Source organism: Cupressus sempervirens, chromosome 5 (genome assembly GCF_028749045.1).
Source record: "Cupressus sempervirens isolate cs-2001-9-10 chromosome 5, ASM2874904v1, whole genome shotgun sequence".
NCBI lineage: Eukaryota > Viridiplantae > Streptophyta > Pinopsida > Cupressales > Cupressaceae > Cupressus > Cupressus sempervirens.
This window is the reverse complement of record NC_143122.1, coordinates 185,561,797-185,574,306: the sequence shown is the minus strand read 5'-3', so window position 1 is coordinate 185,574,306 and position 12,510 is coordinate 185,561,797.

The following is a 12,510-nucleotide window of genomic DNA, read 5'->3' as shown; positions in this document are numbered from 1 at the left end:
TAGGTAGGATACAACGTATCTACCCCATATCTTGTTCTCTTCTAGAAATTTTTCCAGTTGTATCCTTTAAAAATGTTCTACATGGTGTTCTGTTCCACCAGCTCATCATTCCTATCTTCCTTTTAATTCATGAATTTCTAGATAACAACCTTGTTGGCTTAGATCTAGCGAATCTTCGATTTCCAAAATAATGCAGTAGCTCGGCATTATTGAGTTACTGGTGCTTGGCACCTCTGTGTTACTTGGCACCTATACCTGTTCGACACTTGGTTCTACTCGGCACTTGGTTCTTCTCAGCACTTGGTTCTACTCAACACTTGATTCTGCTCTGTGTCACTCCGCATCTGAAGTTTACTCAACATTTGGAGTTTGCTCGGCATCTTTAGTTTACTCTGCATTAACTAGGAATTTTTTTGGCTCTTACTAGCTTGCTCGGCTCCTTCTCTCTAATGAACTTAGTTTGAGCTTTACAAAAGACTTAGCTAAAACCTTAAATCTTTGATATGTTTTAGTGTGCCCATTCTTTGTATCTTATAGTATGTCATCAAATACACTTTTTCATCAATGGCTTAGCTGATCCTTGTACTTCATTACAACATCATAACTTCAAACTTTCTCTAGGTGTTCTAGTTACATCTTATTGATTGCCTCCACCTTGACAATCAACTAATTGATAGTATTTGGATCACTAAAGCAATTGTCATTCCTGCAAGTAGCAAGTTTAACATCAGTGACAATACAATGATTGAGGACATTCTTTACCAGTTCCATATATTATTCCAACAACTCTTTGTATGATCATTTCAATCATTTCCAAAAAATTTATGCCACCTAGGAAAGTTCTAGATGCTCAAACTTAATACCTAGGGCTAATAGAACCTAACAATACATATAGAGTCAACTAGATACATCTTTGACTTTTATTTTAGGAATTTCAAGTAGCCCAACTTTGGAAGGCTATAACTCTCAAATAGTTGCTCTGATTGGCTTTTATAAAAACTTTTTGGAAATTTCAGCTCATGATCTACAAGCTAAATACTATGTAAGTGCCCTTTCGTCAAGATTTTAGACCTCATTCGAGCACTCTAAGGCCTCCAACGGTGACCCTAAAGATTTTTCTCCTAAATTTTCCACTTAAAAATTGCACAACTTCTTAGATACTTAAGCTAGAGCAATGAGATTTTTATGGCAGCCTTATAACTCTAAAATAAACTTTCATCTAGAAAATGAATGCATTCTAAGCTCGTATGAAAACTTACCAAAAATAGCAAGTTCTCAAAAATAGCAACCACCCTATCTACTAGTCCTTACCAAAATAGAAAAGACAAAAAACAAAATATTTTTGGGTGATGCAAGATTTCTTTTGTTGACATTATAGTCAAGTTTTTTTATTAATGACATGCACTTAATCAAATGGTTAGAAACTACCAAGCTTATCTTGCAGTTTATAGTGTTAACCAATTAATTTAGGTTCTACTGAGTTCTACAATTGCTACCAAGTTCCAAAAATAGTATTTAGTTCATACCGAGTAGTATCCACAAAGTTGATGATTATCAGTGTAAACTGAGCTTCATAGTGTTTACCAAGTTTCTCAATCCAAACTAATTTCTCTAGTGTTTACCAAGCTTGTAGTGATAGTGTTGACTAAGCTATTCAATGTCAACCAAGTGATTTAGTTTATATGTCAAGTTTTGTAGTATTCACCAAGTCACCAATGCTAACCGAGTTCAAACTACTTGGAAGTGATTAGTATGAACTGAGCTTCTATGTCTACTGAAAGCATGACAATGTTGAGTGTTGACAATGGTTACCGAGTATAAGAATCTCACCTAGTTTGTCTTCAAAACCTAAGTACCAACAATTGGGCCAACTTTATGTATTTTGATAAAACTTGTATTGTAGCTAAATTTGATGATTTATGATTTGGATTGGTATATATATAATATATTATATCACATCTGAAGAAGTATGGTATGAATATAAAAAGATATGTGTAAGAGAAAAAGTGATAAGTAAGAAGGCTACATGCAGTATAAGGAGCAGTAAAGATTTATCTATCACAACAAGGTGAGCATTACACTTCAAAGGAACCTCAACTACCAAATCAAAGTTATAGATAAGAGATTGAAGCCACTGGTTTATCCTAATTGGTGGAATAGTTAAATCCTTTCACAAGGTAAACTTAATAGTCTTTTGTAAATCTCTTTATTGAGTGCATACTTCATTGTATGTTTTGTAAATCATTTTACAAGGTGGACCTAGTAGTCCTTATTGATCCTAACAAGGCAGATCATTAGAATTGATCATTGTAAGTCTTAATCAGCCAACTTTATACTACAATACTAAAGCTTGTGGGTATCATCCCCACCCCAATTTTACTTTTTATTTGGAAGGTTGATGGGTCACCATATCTTGTGTCAAAGTGTTATGAATGTTTTAATGCTTTTAATTTTTCATGCATGCAATTAGATCAAAATAAATATGAAGGATTAATTGGTAAAGTAAGAATAAGTTTTATTGGTTCCTAATTCACCCCTCCCCTCTTAGTAACCTATCCTTCTTATATTTCCAATAGCTCTTACACCCAGGATGCTCCTACATCAGACACTTCGAGTAACTTAAGAAGTGACTATGTCATGTCTTAGATATTCAGAGGAAAACCAAGATAGTTAACCTCCTCCCTTGCTAGCCATGATGAATCCTCTATTGGCCTCCCTTTCTATTTGACCATATATTCCTTATAAGTTTTTTTCCTTGTACTTTTTCCAACATGACTATCTAGTATCTCCTCAATCTGCTTTACAGTCAAACTAGATGCCAGAATACTCCTCTATGCTTCTAAAACTTCATCTCCATCACCTCCTTCATAATACTCTGTCAAATCTGAAATATTAATTACTAGTGAAATATTTAATTCAGAAGGAAATTCCACTTCATAAGCATTTCTAGAATCACACATTTTCACTATCTTGCATGGTCCAAACTTATTCATCTTCAGCTTATTATATGTACCCATTTGAAAATGCTCCTCATTAAATGAACCATGACTTCATCTCCAATCTAAAATTTATTATACCTCCTTTTCACATCTACCTTAGCCTTGTACTGTGTAGTCATCTTTATGGTGTGCTTCCTCACCTCCTCATGGATTTTTTCAAATATTCAACAAAATCATATGCTTAAGTACTACTTATCTCTCCTTTTTCCAACTGTCTCAATTCAAAAGCATTTCTGGGACTACTCCCATATTCAATCTGGAATGGTGATTTACCAATACTCATGTTGACAGAATTATTATATGCAATTTTTTCCTATTGTAAAATTAGATCCAATCCTTTTGACTTGTCTCCAACCAAACATCTCAACAAATTTTCCAAACTCCTATTCACCACTTATATTTGTCCATTAGTCTATGGATGATGTGATGAACTAAACTTCAACTCTATCTTTAATTTATTCCACATCATATGCCAAAAATACCCAACAAATTTGGTATCTCAGTCTAAAACTATACTATTTGGCAAACCATGTAGTCTAACCACTTTTCTAAAAAATAACTCTATTACATGAATAGTGTCACTAGTCTTCTTGCAAGGAATGAAATGTGCCATATTTGAAAACTTGTCAACCACCACAAAGATAGAATCATGCCCTCACTATGTCCTCTATAATCCAAGAACAAAATCCATGTTGATATCCTCCCACAACTTCTCTGGTATAGATAATGGTTGATATGACCCTGTATTTTGCTTCACTCCTTTTGCCATCTCACATACTCTACAATTTTGTAAAAACTTCTTCACATCTTGCTGCAATTGTGGCCAATAATAATTCTTAGCAACTAAAGCAATGGTCTTATCTGTGCCAAAATGTCTAGCCAATCCTCCACTATGTTTCTCCTTGATGAGATTCTCTCTCATTGAACTTCTAGGAATGCACAACAAGCTTCCTTTGAAGAACATAATTGTTGGTGTATATACGCATTTACTATTTACACTTACTTAAGTTTACTTAGGTTAATGCATTATTTTATTATTTATTTTGTGAGACACTTAGGAGTTTGCAGACTTTTATGAGCTCTCATGTTGACAACACAGAAGCACACAACTCTAATTTAGTACATGGTGTCTACAACACTAGAGTTTACATCATTCACTGAGTTGTCATTTTGACAACACTTATTCACACTCTTTTTTTAGTACATTTTGTCTACAACACCAATTTGTGTGCTACACCATTGTAGGCTTATCCTCTCATCATCGCACTTACTTATGTGCTTAATGGAGGATAACCCATATCTGGTGGACATGTGCCTAGTTGTATGACTTATCATGTAGCTAATTCTTAAGCATTCTAGATGCATCTCAGAGGCCTTTATATATAGGCACTCCTAGTGTACTTTCATGCATATTGAATTGAATACATTGTTATTCTAATCATACTCCTTTCTGGCCTATAATTGTGCTTGTGTTTGAGTTCTTAGTTCCTAGGTCAATTTTTCCCTAAGAAAAATTTTAACATGGTACCAAAGCTTGGAAATTTTCTCTTCACATAGCCATTTAGCTACCCTAGGCCAAAGTTGATCATGAGGCAAAAAAGAAATTGTAAATCAGCACCCAAAGGCCCTGATTTGCGACTCAAGTATGATCCTTTAGATCTGCGATTTAATTTTATTCAGAACTGCAATTTAATTCTCTATATTTCCATCATGCATTTTTGCATATCTTCCTAATTATTTTGGCCTAGATGGGCCAATAGAGAAAAAAATTATAGGTACCAGTCAATCACACCCCGGCCCTGTACGGTTGCTAGAATATTCTATTTTAGTGGGTATTCATTCCAAACTAGTTGCAACAAAATCCAGCCGAGAACCATTTTCGACGATCACACTAATCATCAATCCAGTGAGAGCAACCATTGGCCGAGCCTCAACAACCAGTGGGCTCCAACTCAATGGCCATAGTGCAACCATTGTATTTTATATACTGTATAATGTTCGCACACATTGCATGTAGGACAAATGAAATAACCGAGCACCAGTTTAACAACTTTCTGACATACACTTTAGAACCTGGTGATGACTATAATTCAAATCTCTAAAGACATTTTTATACTCTCTAGCCAATGTTGAACAAGTCCTGGCACCGTCTTCTTATATTTCGGGCCACTAAATGCGAAATCCTGCCCCTAGAAGTGACTGTTTTACTTTTTTGGCTGCTGCAACAATGCCCTCTACTCCACCGACCTGGCAGCCTATGAGACGTCACCATGTGGAGTAGCCCTCTATAGATAGTCCTAGTCAACACCGAGTCACCCCCCTCTGCACTCATGCTCAGACCACGTCAGCACCAATACAGGTCTTAGCCACATGGACTAACAGTTGGACATGTGATGTCAGCATCACATAGGATGCCAATGCAAACCTAGTCATACTACCACATAGGATTTTTTTGTACCTTCTATACCGCACATGTTTTGGATTCATACGCCTAGTTAACAATGTATACTACCATGTTACCTAGGCAACTATTTTTTGCTAACGTCATCATTTTACGAAAAAAATTGATAGTCATCTGACTGTCATTTCTAGGGATTTTATAACTACTATGATGGTTGTTTGACCATCAAATTTAAGTTAGCAATTTTTTTACCAAACCCCTCTCTAGATTGCTTTTTGATTTGGCAACCTAAATTTGCGAGGCCATAACTTGAGCATCCGGACTCCAATTGAGATGCAATTTTTTGAAATTGGGTAGAATTTTCTAAAAAATTTAGTGGTGGTGTTCTTTTCTAGTTTTGGTGCAAGAATTTTTTAGAAATTGCATTTTTTGGCTACTATACCTATTCAATCTTGCATTTTGCAACTTCAAATGCTCCGTACGGGCTCATCTAGACAAGAAAATAGGTTTCATTTTTTTTTAAAGTGCATTATTTTTCATCTACTTTCTAGATCTGTAGTCAGATTCTAGGGTTGTGTGGACAAAAATCTCACTTTCAAAACTAGGACTTTTTCTGCATTGTATTACTTTGATTACTTTTCAAAAAAAATGCACATTTGAGCTACAGTTCTTAGTGATAGATTTGGGCCTCAAAAGGTAGTTGTAAAAAGAAAAATTAGAAGTCCACTTTGTTCATTTTGACAAGTGGCCTATTGTACATGCACTACATATAAAGTGCCAAAAGCATTTTTTTGGGGGGGGTCTTTTGATTGGGTGAAAAGGGGGGTGTGTACTATGTTCTTGTGTCTCTTTGTGTGCTCTTTTTATTTTTTTGCGTCATGGGTTCACCTAAATTTCCACTTCTAACTTCATGTAATTATTCTACATGGAAAGATGTTGCATGGAGTAGATTAATGGAAAAAGGTTATGTCTTTATGTTGATGGTACAATTCCCAAACCCACTGATGCTAAAGAAATCATTAATTGGAAACAACAAGACCAACATGCTTTAGGAATTATCAGGAATTGTATACATAGAGACATCTTCTTCCACATTTCCAATTTCAAGGAATCCAAACCTACATGGGACAAACTTGAAGCATTGTATGGTAAGGTGGATGAGGAAAAGGGATTCTAGATTGAAGATGATCTACTTCTATTGGATCCAAAGAACTTTGACACAATTCAAGATTACATCAACAAATCCAATGAGTTTAGGGCACTAATTAAAGATTGTGGTAATCCCATGAAAGATAAAAAGTTGATTCATCACATCCTGAAGAGGCTACCTTTAGAGTATGCTTCCTTTGTTTCAAGTTATAATACTCATAGGTTGACCAAGGAAAATGCTTACCAGAAGCCTACATTTGGTGCATTTGTAGAAATGTTGATTGTTGAACAATCTCACTTGATAGATTTGGGACTTCTCACATCATCAAAGACCAAAGCATTGGGGGCTAGTGATGAGCACCAATCAAATCAAGAAGGGAAAAGTTCTAGCAACAACAAGAAAAAGTAGTGGAAGTAGAAATCACAATCTGAGACACAATAATCCTCCTCACAACAAGGCAATTCTTCTTCCAACAAGAAGGGAAGTAATATAAAGAAGGACAAACTTTTTTGTGCATACTGCAAAAGCTAAATCATGATAAGCATCATTGCAAGACTAAAAGAATCAATGAGTTGGAAAACCTACTCAAGAAGAACAAAATTCAAATGCCAAGTACTTCCAAGGATTCAACTCCAACCTCTTCAAAGGGAAAAGGGAAACCACTTATGGAAAATACAAGTTCTTCTTCAGAATGGATACTTGACTCAAGTGCCTCCTATCATATGGGTTCTTCAAAGGGAGACTTGTCTTCATTGAAGCAGTCATAGGTATCGTACATCTTCATGCGAGATGATACCAAAATGGAAGTTGAAGGGAAAGGACATGTGAAAATAGAAAATGGGAAATTCAAAGACATTCTCTACGTTCCAAATCTAAGCTCCAATCTCCTCTCAGTTTACCAAATCACTCACCTTGGAGATGGTCACAAAGTTGAGTTACTTCCAGATTCAGTGGTGCACAATCTTAGAGATGATTCCTTGGTTGCATTGGGGAAAGTCAATCATAACAAGAGGCTTTATTCCTTCTCCCACTTTGTGCTTAAGTCTCCTTCTCAAGCCTTGTTGACTCACTCTACTTCACAAACTACATTATGGCATGATTGGTTTGGTCATCTTGCCTTCCACTCTCTTTAGCAACTTTGCTTCAAACATATGGTCAAAGGTCTACCTAAGATCAACTTTTCTAAGGGTGAGTGTTCATCATGTTCGTTGGATATGCATCTCAAGGAGAAGTATGATAAAGGGAAGTCTTCAAGAGCTCTAGTTGTTTTTATTTAGTTCACATGGTATTAGCAGGTCCTTTTGTAGTGACTTCAGTCAGCCAATGCTGCTACATCCTTACTTTTGTTGATGACTTTTCATGCTTCACATGGGTCTATTTCCTTCATCATAAGAATGAAGTAGTTGATAAGTTTCAAGCCTTTAAGAGTCATGTTGAACACAAATCAAGGAAAGCCACCAAGGTTCTATGGATGGACAATGAAACTAGATATAAGGATAGAAGACTAAAATACTTTTGCAAACTTGAGGGAATTGATCTTCAGAATCCACCAGCATTCAGTTCACACAAGGTAGATGTTGTAACTATGAGGATTAGAACTCTTAAGATCATGGCAAGTTGCATGATTAAATCCAAGTCTCTTGATCCTACATTAGAAGTCAAAGCTATCAACAATTCCACTCACATACTTAACAGGTCTCTTCATAATGCCTTAGATGGGAAGACTCCTTTTGAGGCATGGTGCGGTAGAAAACTAGTTGTGAGTCACTTCAAAGTCTTTGTTTGTCTAGCATGGGAAAACCTATCCTCTAGGGGATAAAAGTTACCATCATATTGGCCTTGTACTTTCATTAGTTATGAAGATGGTGTTAAGGCTTATAGACTTATGGATCTAGAGACTCATGAAATTTTTGTGGAGAAGGATGTTCACTTTGAGGAAAGTTCACCCAAGTTATCCTCTACTCCTCTCTACACTTCATACACTGTGGAAACTGATAGTGACACCAGCGATAGTGCTTCAACAGATTCAGACACATGGGTTTCTATCGACAGTTGCAATGAGAGGTCACAACATCAGTATAGTCCACATGTTGCCATAGTGATAGGTCTAGCATAGTAGGGTACATATTGTCTTCTGGCTCTAGCTTCAGTTGATGACTACAAGGCAAACATTGTAGGCTTGTTTGTGGAATCACACTTAGTAGACTTGGAAGACAGCCTTGATGATTTACATCTTCTCATTGATGATGATGATCCTTCTATAGTTGTTGCAAGGGCTCACTCTAACCCTCATGTCCATTCTCTACATGATCAATCTTCACAAGTTGGTGTGATTGTGGATCCATATGAACAGCAATTGGAGGAGGTCTCTTTATCAATTGAGGAGATAGTTGGCTCATTGGGATAGGTTCAACAAACATCCTTGCCAGATCTACATTCATTCTTTTCAGCATAGTTGGAAGGGGTGACCACCAGCATCAACATAGGGACACTTGAGCAAGTTTCAAGGCCACCATACATCTTCAAGATTGTACCTTTGCCATTGTTTCTTCCAAAGGGGAGGAACATCATCTAGCATTCATGGACTAGCTTCTTCCTTGGAGTAGCAATCACTGGTCAGCATTCTTCATTTTGGGGGCAGGGGACTACCTCTTCTTTCTTATGGGGGGGACTTTTTCCTCTTATGAGGTCTTGTTCTTCTCATTCTTCACTATACTATATACTTGATGTATGTCGTAATGGGGGGGTCTTGATTACTCCATCCATCCATGTATCTTAATTTTCATCTCTTTGTGGAGAGGGTTTTTCCCATGAGGTTTTCCCTCTTTATCCACTTTATGAGAGATTGCATTTCATTATGTACATGGGTACCTAACATGGCCTAGTAGTTGGGATCCATCTTGCATTTCATCCTAGTTTTTGTAAGCTTAAGGGCATTCTCCTAAGTTGCACTTAAGGGGGGGTGTTGGTGTAAATACGGATTTACTATTTACAAATACTTAAGTTTACTTAGGTTAATGCATTATTTTATTATATTGCATTATTTTATCATTTATTTTGTAAGACACTTAGGAGTTTGCACACCTTTATGAGTTGTCATGTTGACAATAGGGAAGTACACAATTCTAATTCAATGCATGGTGTCTACAACATTGGAGTTTGCATGATTCATTGAGTTGTCATGTTGACAATAGGGAAGTACACAATTCTAATTCAGCGCATGGTGTCAAGAACATTGGATTTTGCATCATTCATTGAGTTGTCATGTTGACAACATAGTTATTCACACTCCCTTTTTAGCACATGTTGTCTACACACTAATTTTCATGCTACACCATTGTAGGCTTATCCTCTCATCATCGCACTTACTTCTATGCTTAATGGAGGATAACCCATATCTGGTGGACATGTGCCTGATTGTATGACTTATCACATAGCTAATTCTTAGGCATTCTAGATGCATCTCAGAGACCTTTATATATAGGCACTCCTAGTGTACTTTCATGCATATTGAATTGAATACATTGTTATTTTGGTCATACTCCTTTCTGGTCTACAGTTGTGCTTGTGTTTGAGTTCTTAGTTCTTGGGTGAATTTTACCCTGAGGGAAATTCTTACAATAATATCTTGGATCATGAAATCAAACCACTTTGTCTTGTCAAGTGTAATAGATTATGTACAAGCCTTCCATGCTTCACCAAAATTAAGATCATCTAGATACAAAGTACTGAGTTCCTTAAATCCAACCACCTCTATCTACATTTCTATCAGAAAATTTTGTCTTCTACTAAGAGCATCTACAACTTTGTTAGACTTACCACTCCTGTGTTTCAAAACAAATGTACAACTCTACAAAAACTCAACCCAATTTAAATGACTTTGGTTCAATTTTCCTTGACTATTCAAATATTGTAAAGCTTGATGATCAATATACAAAACAAACTCCTTAGGAAGAAGATAGTGTCTCGACTTTTTCAATGCCTAAACTATAGCATAAAATTCATGATCATAAACAGAATATTTTCTTTTTGCACCATTCAACTTCTCACTAAAATAAGCAACAGGTCTACCTTCTTCGCTAAAAATAGCTCCTATTGCAGTACCACTAGCATCACAATCTACTTGAAACACCATGTTAAAATTAGGAAGTTTAAAATAGGTTGCTCAATAAAATTTTTTTTCAATAGATTAAAACGCTTATCTACTCCTATAGACCACTTAAATTCTTTCCTATCCCCTCTTATTGTTATAGTCAAGGATCCACAAATAATGCTAAAACCTCTTATGCACTTTCTATAAAAAGTAGTTAGTCCATGAAAAGATCTTACATCTCTCACACCCTCTGGAGTAGGCCATTCAAGGATAGTCTTCACTTTCTTTGGGTCCATTTTAAGACCTTTTTCTAAGACTACAAATCCAAGGTACACTAACTCCTTTTCAAAATTGCACTTCTTCAAGTTTATCAAAAAAGTTCTTCCTTCAACTTATCAAACATCTTGCAAATATGTACCAAATGATTCTCCAATGTCTTACTAAAGATCAAAACATCATCTAGGTAAACAATGACAAACTTACCCATAAACTCCTTCAATACCTCATTCATGAGCCTCATGAAAGTGCTCGGTGCATTGGTTAGCCCAAAAGGCATGACTAACCACTTGTATAGTCCTTCTTTTATCTTGAAAGTAGTCTTCCACTCATCACTTTCTCTGATATGAATATGATGGTACCCACTTTTCAGATCTATCTTTGTAAAATACATAAACCCACTCAAACAATCCATAATATCATCCATCCTTAGCAATGAAAATCTATACTTGATTGTGATCTTGTTGATAGCATAAGAATCTATGCACATCCTCCATTCTTCATTCTTCTTTGGTACTAATATGACTTGTACAACACATGGACTCAGATTTTCTCAAATCAATCCCTTCTGCAACAACTCATGAACTTTCTTGTTCAACTCTTCACTTTTGGATGGTGTCATTCCATATGCTTCCTTGTTTGGAAAACTGACTCGTGGAATCAAATCTATTAGGTACATTATCTGATACAATATCATAAAACTCTCCCAACATATCTGCAACTACTGTAGGTACATCCTCTACTTCTTCTTTACTATCTTTTGGAATTATAGAAAAATGCATATATGCTCATGCTTCATACCTTTGAGAAAATATTTTTGATCAACAAAACATATTTTGGCAACACTACATACCTTTTCTTCTTTCTCCTTCAATGACTTTAACTTATTCTTCACTTCATCCTTTGTCAGTGTGTAGGTATTTTCTTGCTCATCGTGTACAACATGCCTATCAAACTATCATGGCCTACCCAAAAACATATGATATATGTCCATAGGTATGATATCACAAAGTTGATACAGTGCAACGTAGGAGAATATCCAAAGGAGATGTTCTAGCCCCCAACAATATAACCACACAATAGAAACACAACAAGAAACAACAATGCAAGATCTGATACCAAATTACAATTCTTGATTCATAGATATATAACTGATTACATGTAATATGCTCAGCTATAAGGCCTTTTGGGTTAGGGCTAAATACAAATAGAAATTAAAAAATTAGTTCTACAAGATCCAACAAGATCCAACTTACAACCAATCTTAGCTAGTCCATATACACAACTAGATAAGAACACCAAGAAGAATCCACACTTGTACCTACAAGTCCACCAAGAGATCCTCTAGTTCATAAGCTGCAGCTCTAGCTCCTAAAATTTTCATCTATCCTTCATTCCATCCCCAAACTCCTAATGACTAAAAGACTCCACAATACCCCTACTTATACCAATCTAATCCACAAGTTGACCTAGAACACAAATTAAATGCCACAAGTTAGCTGGCAACAGCAATTAAATGTCTAGAAATCGATATCTGAGTAAAATCATGATATCTCCTACCTCCAATTGAATTAGAACTCATGCTTCAAAA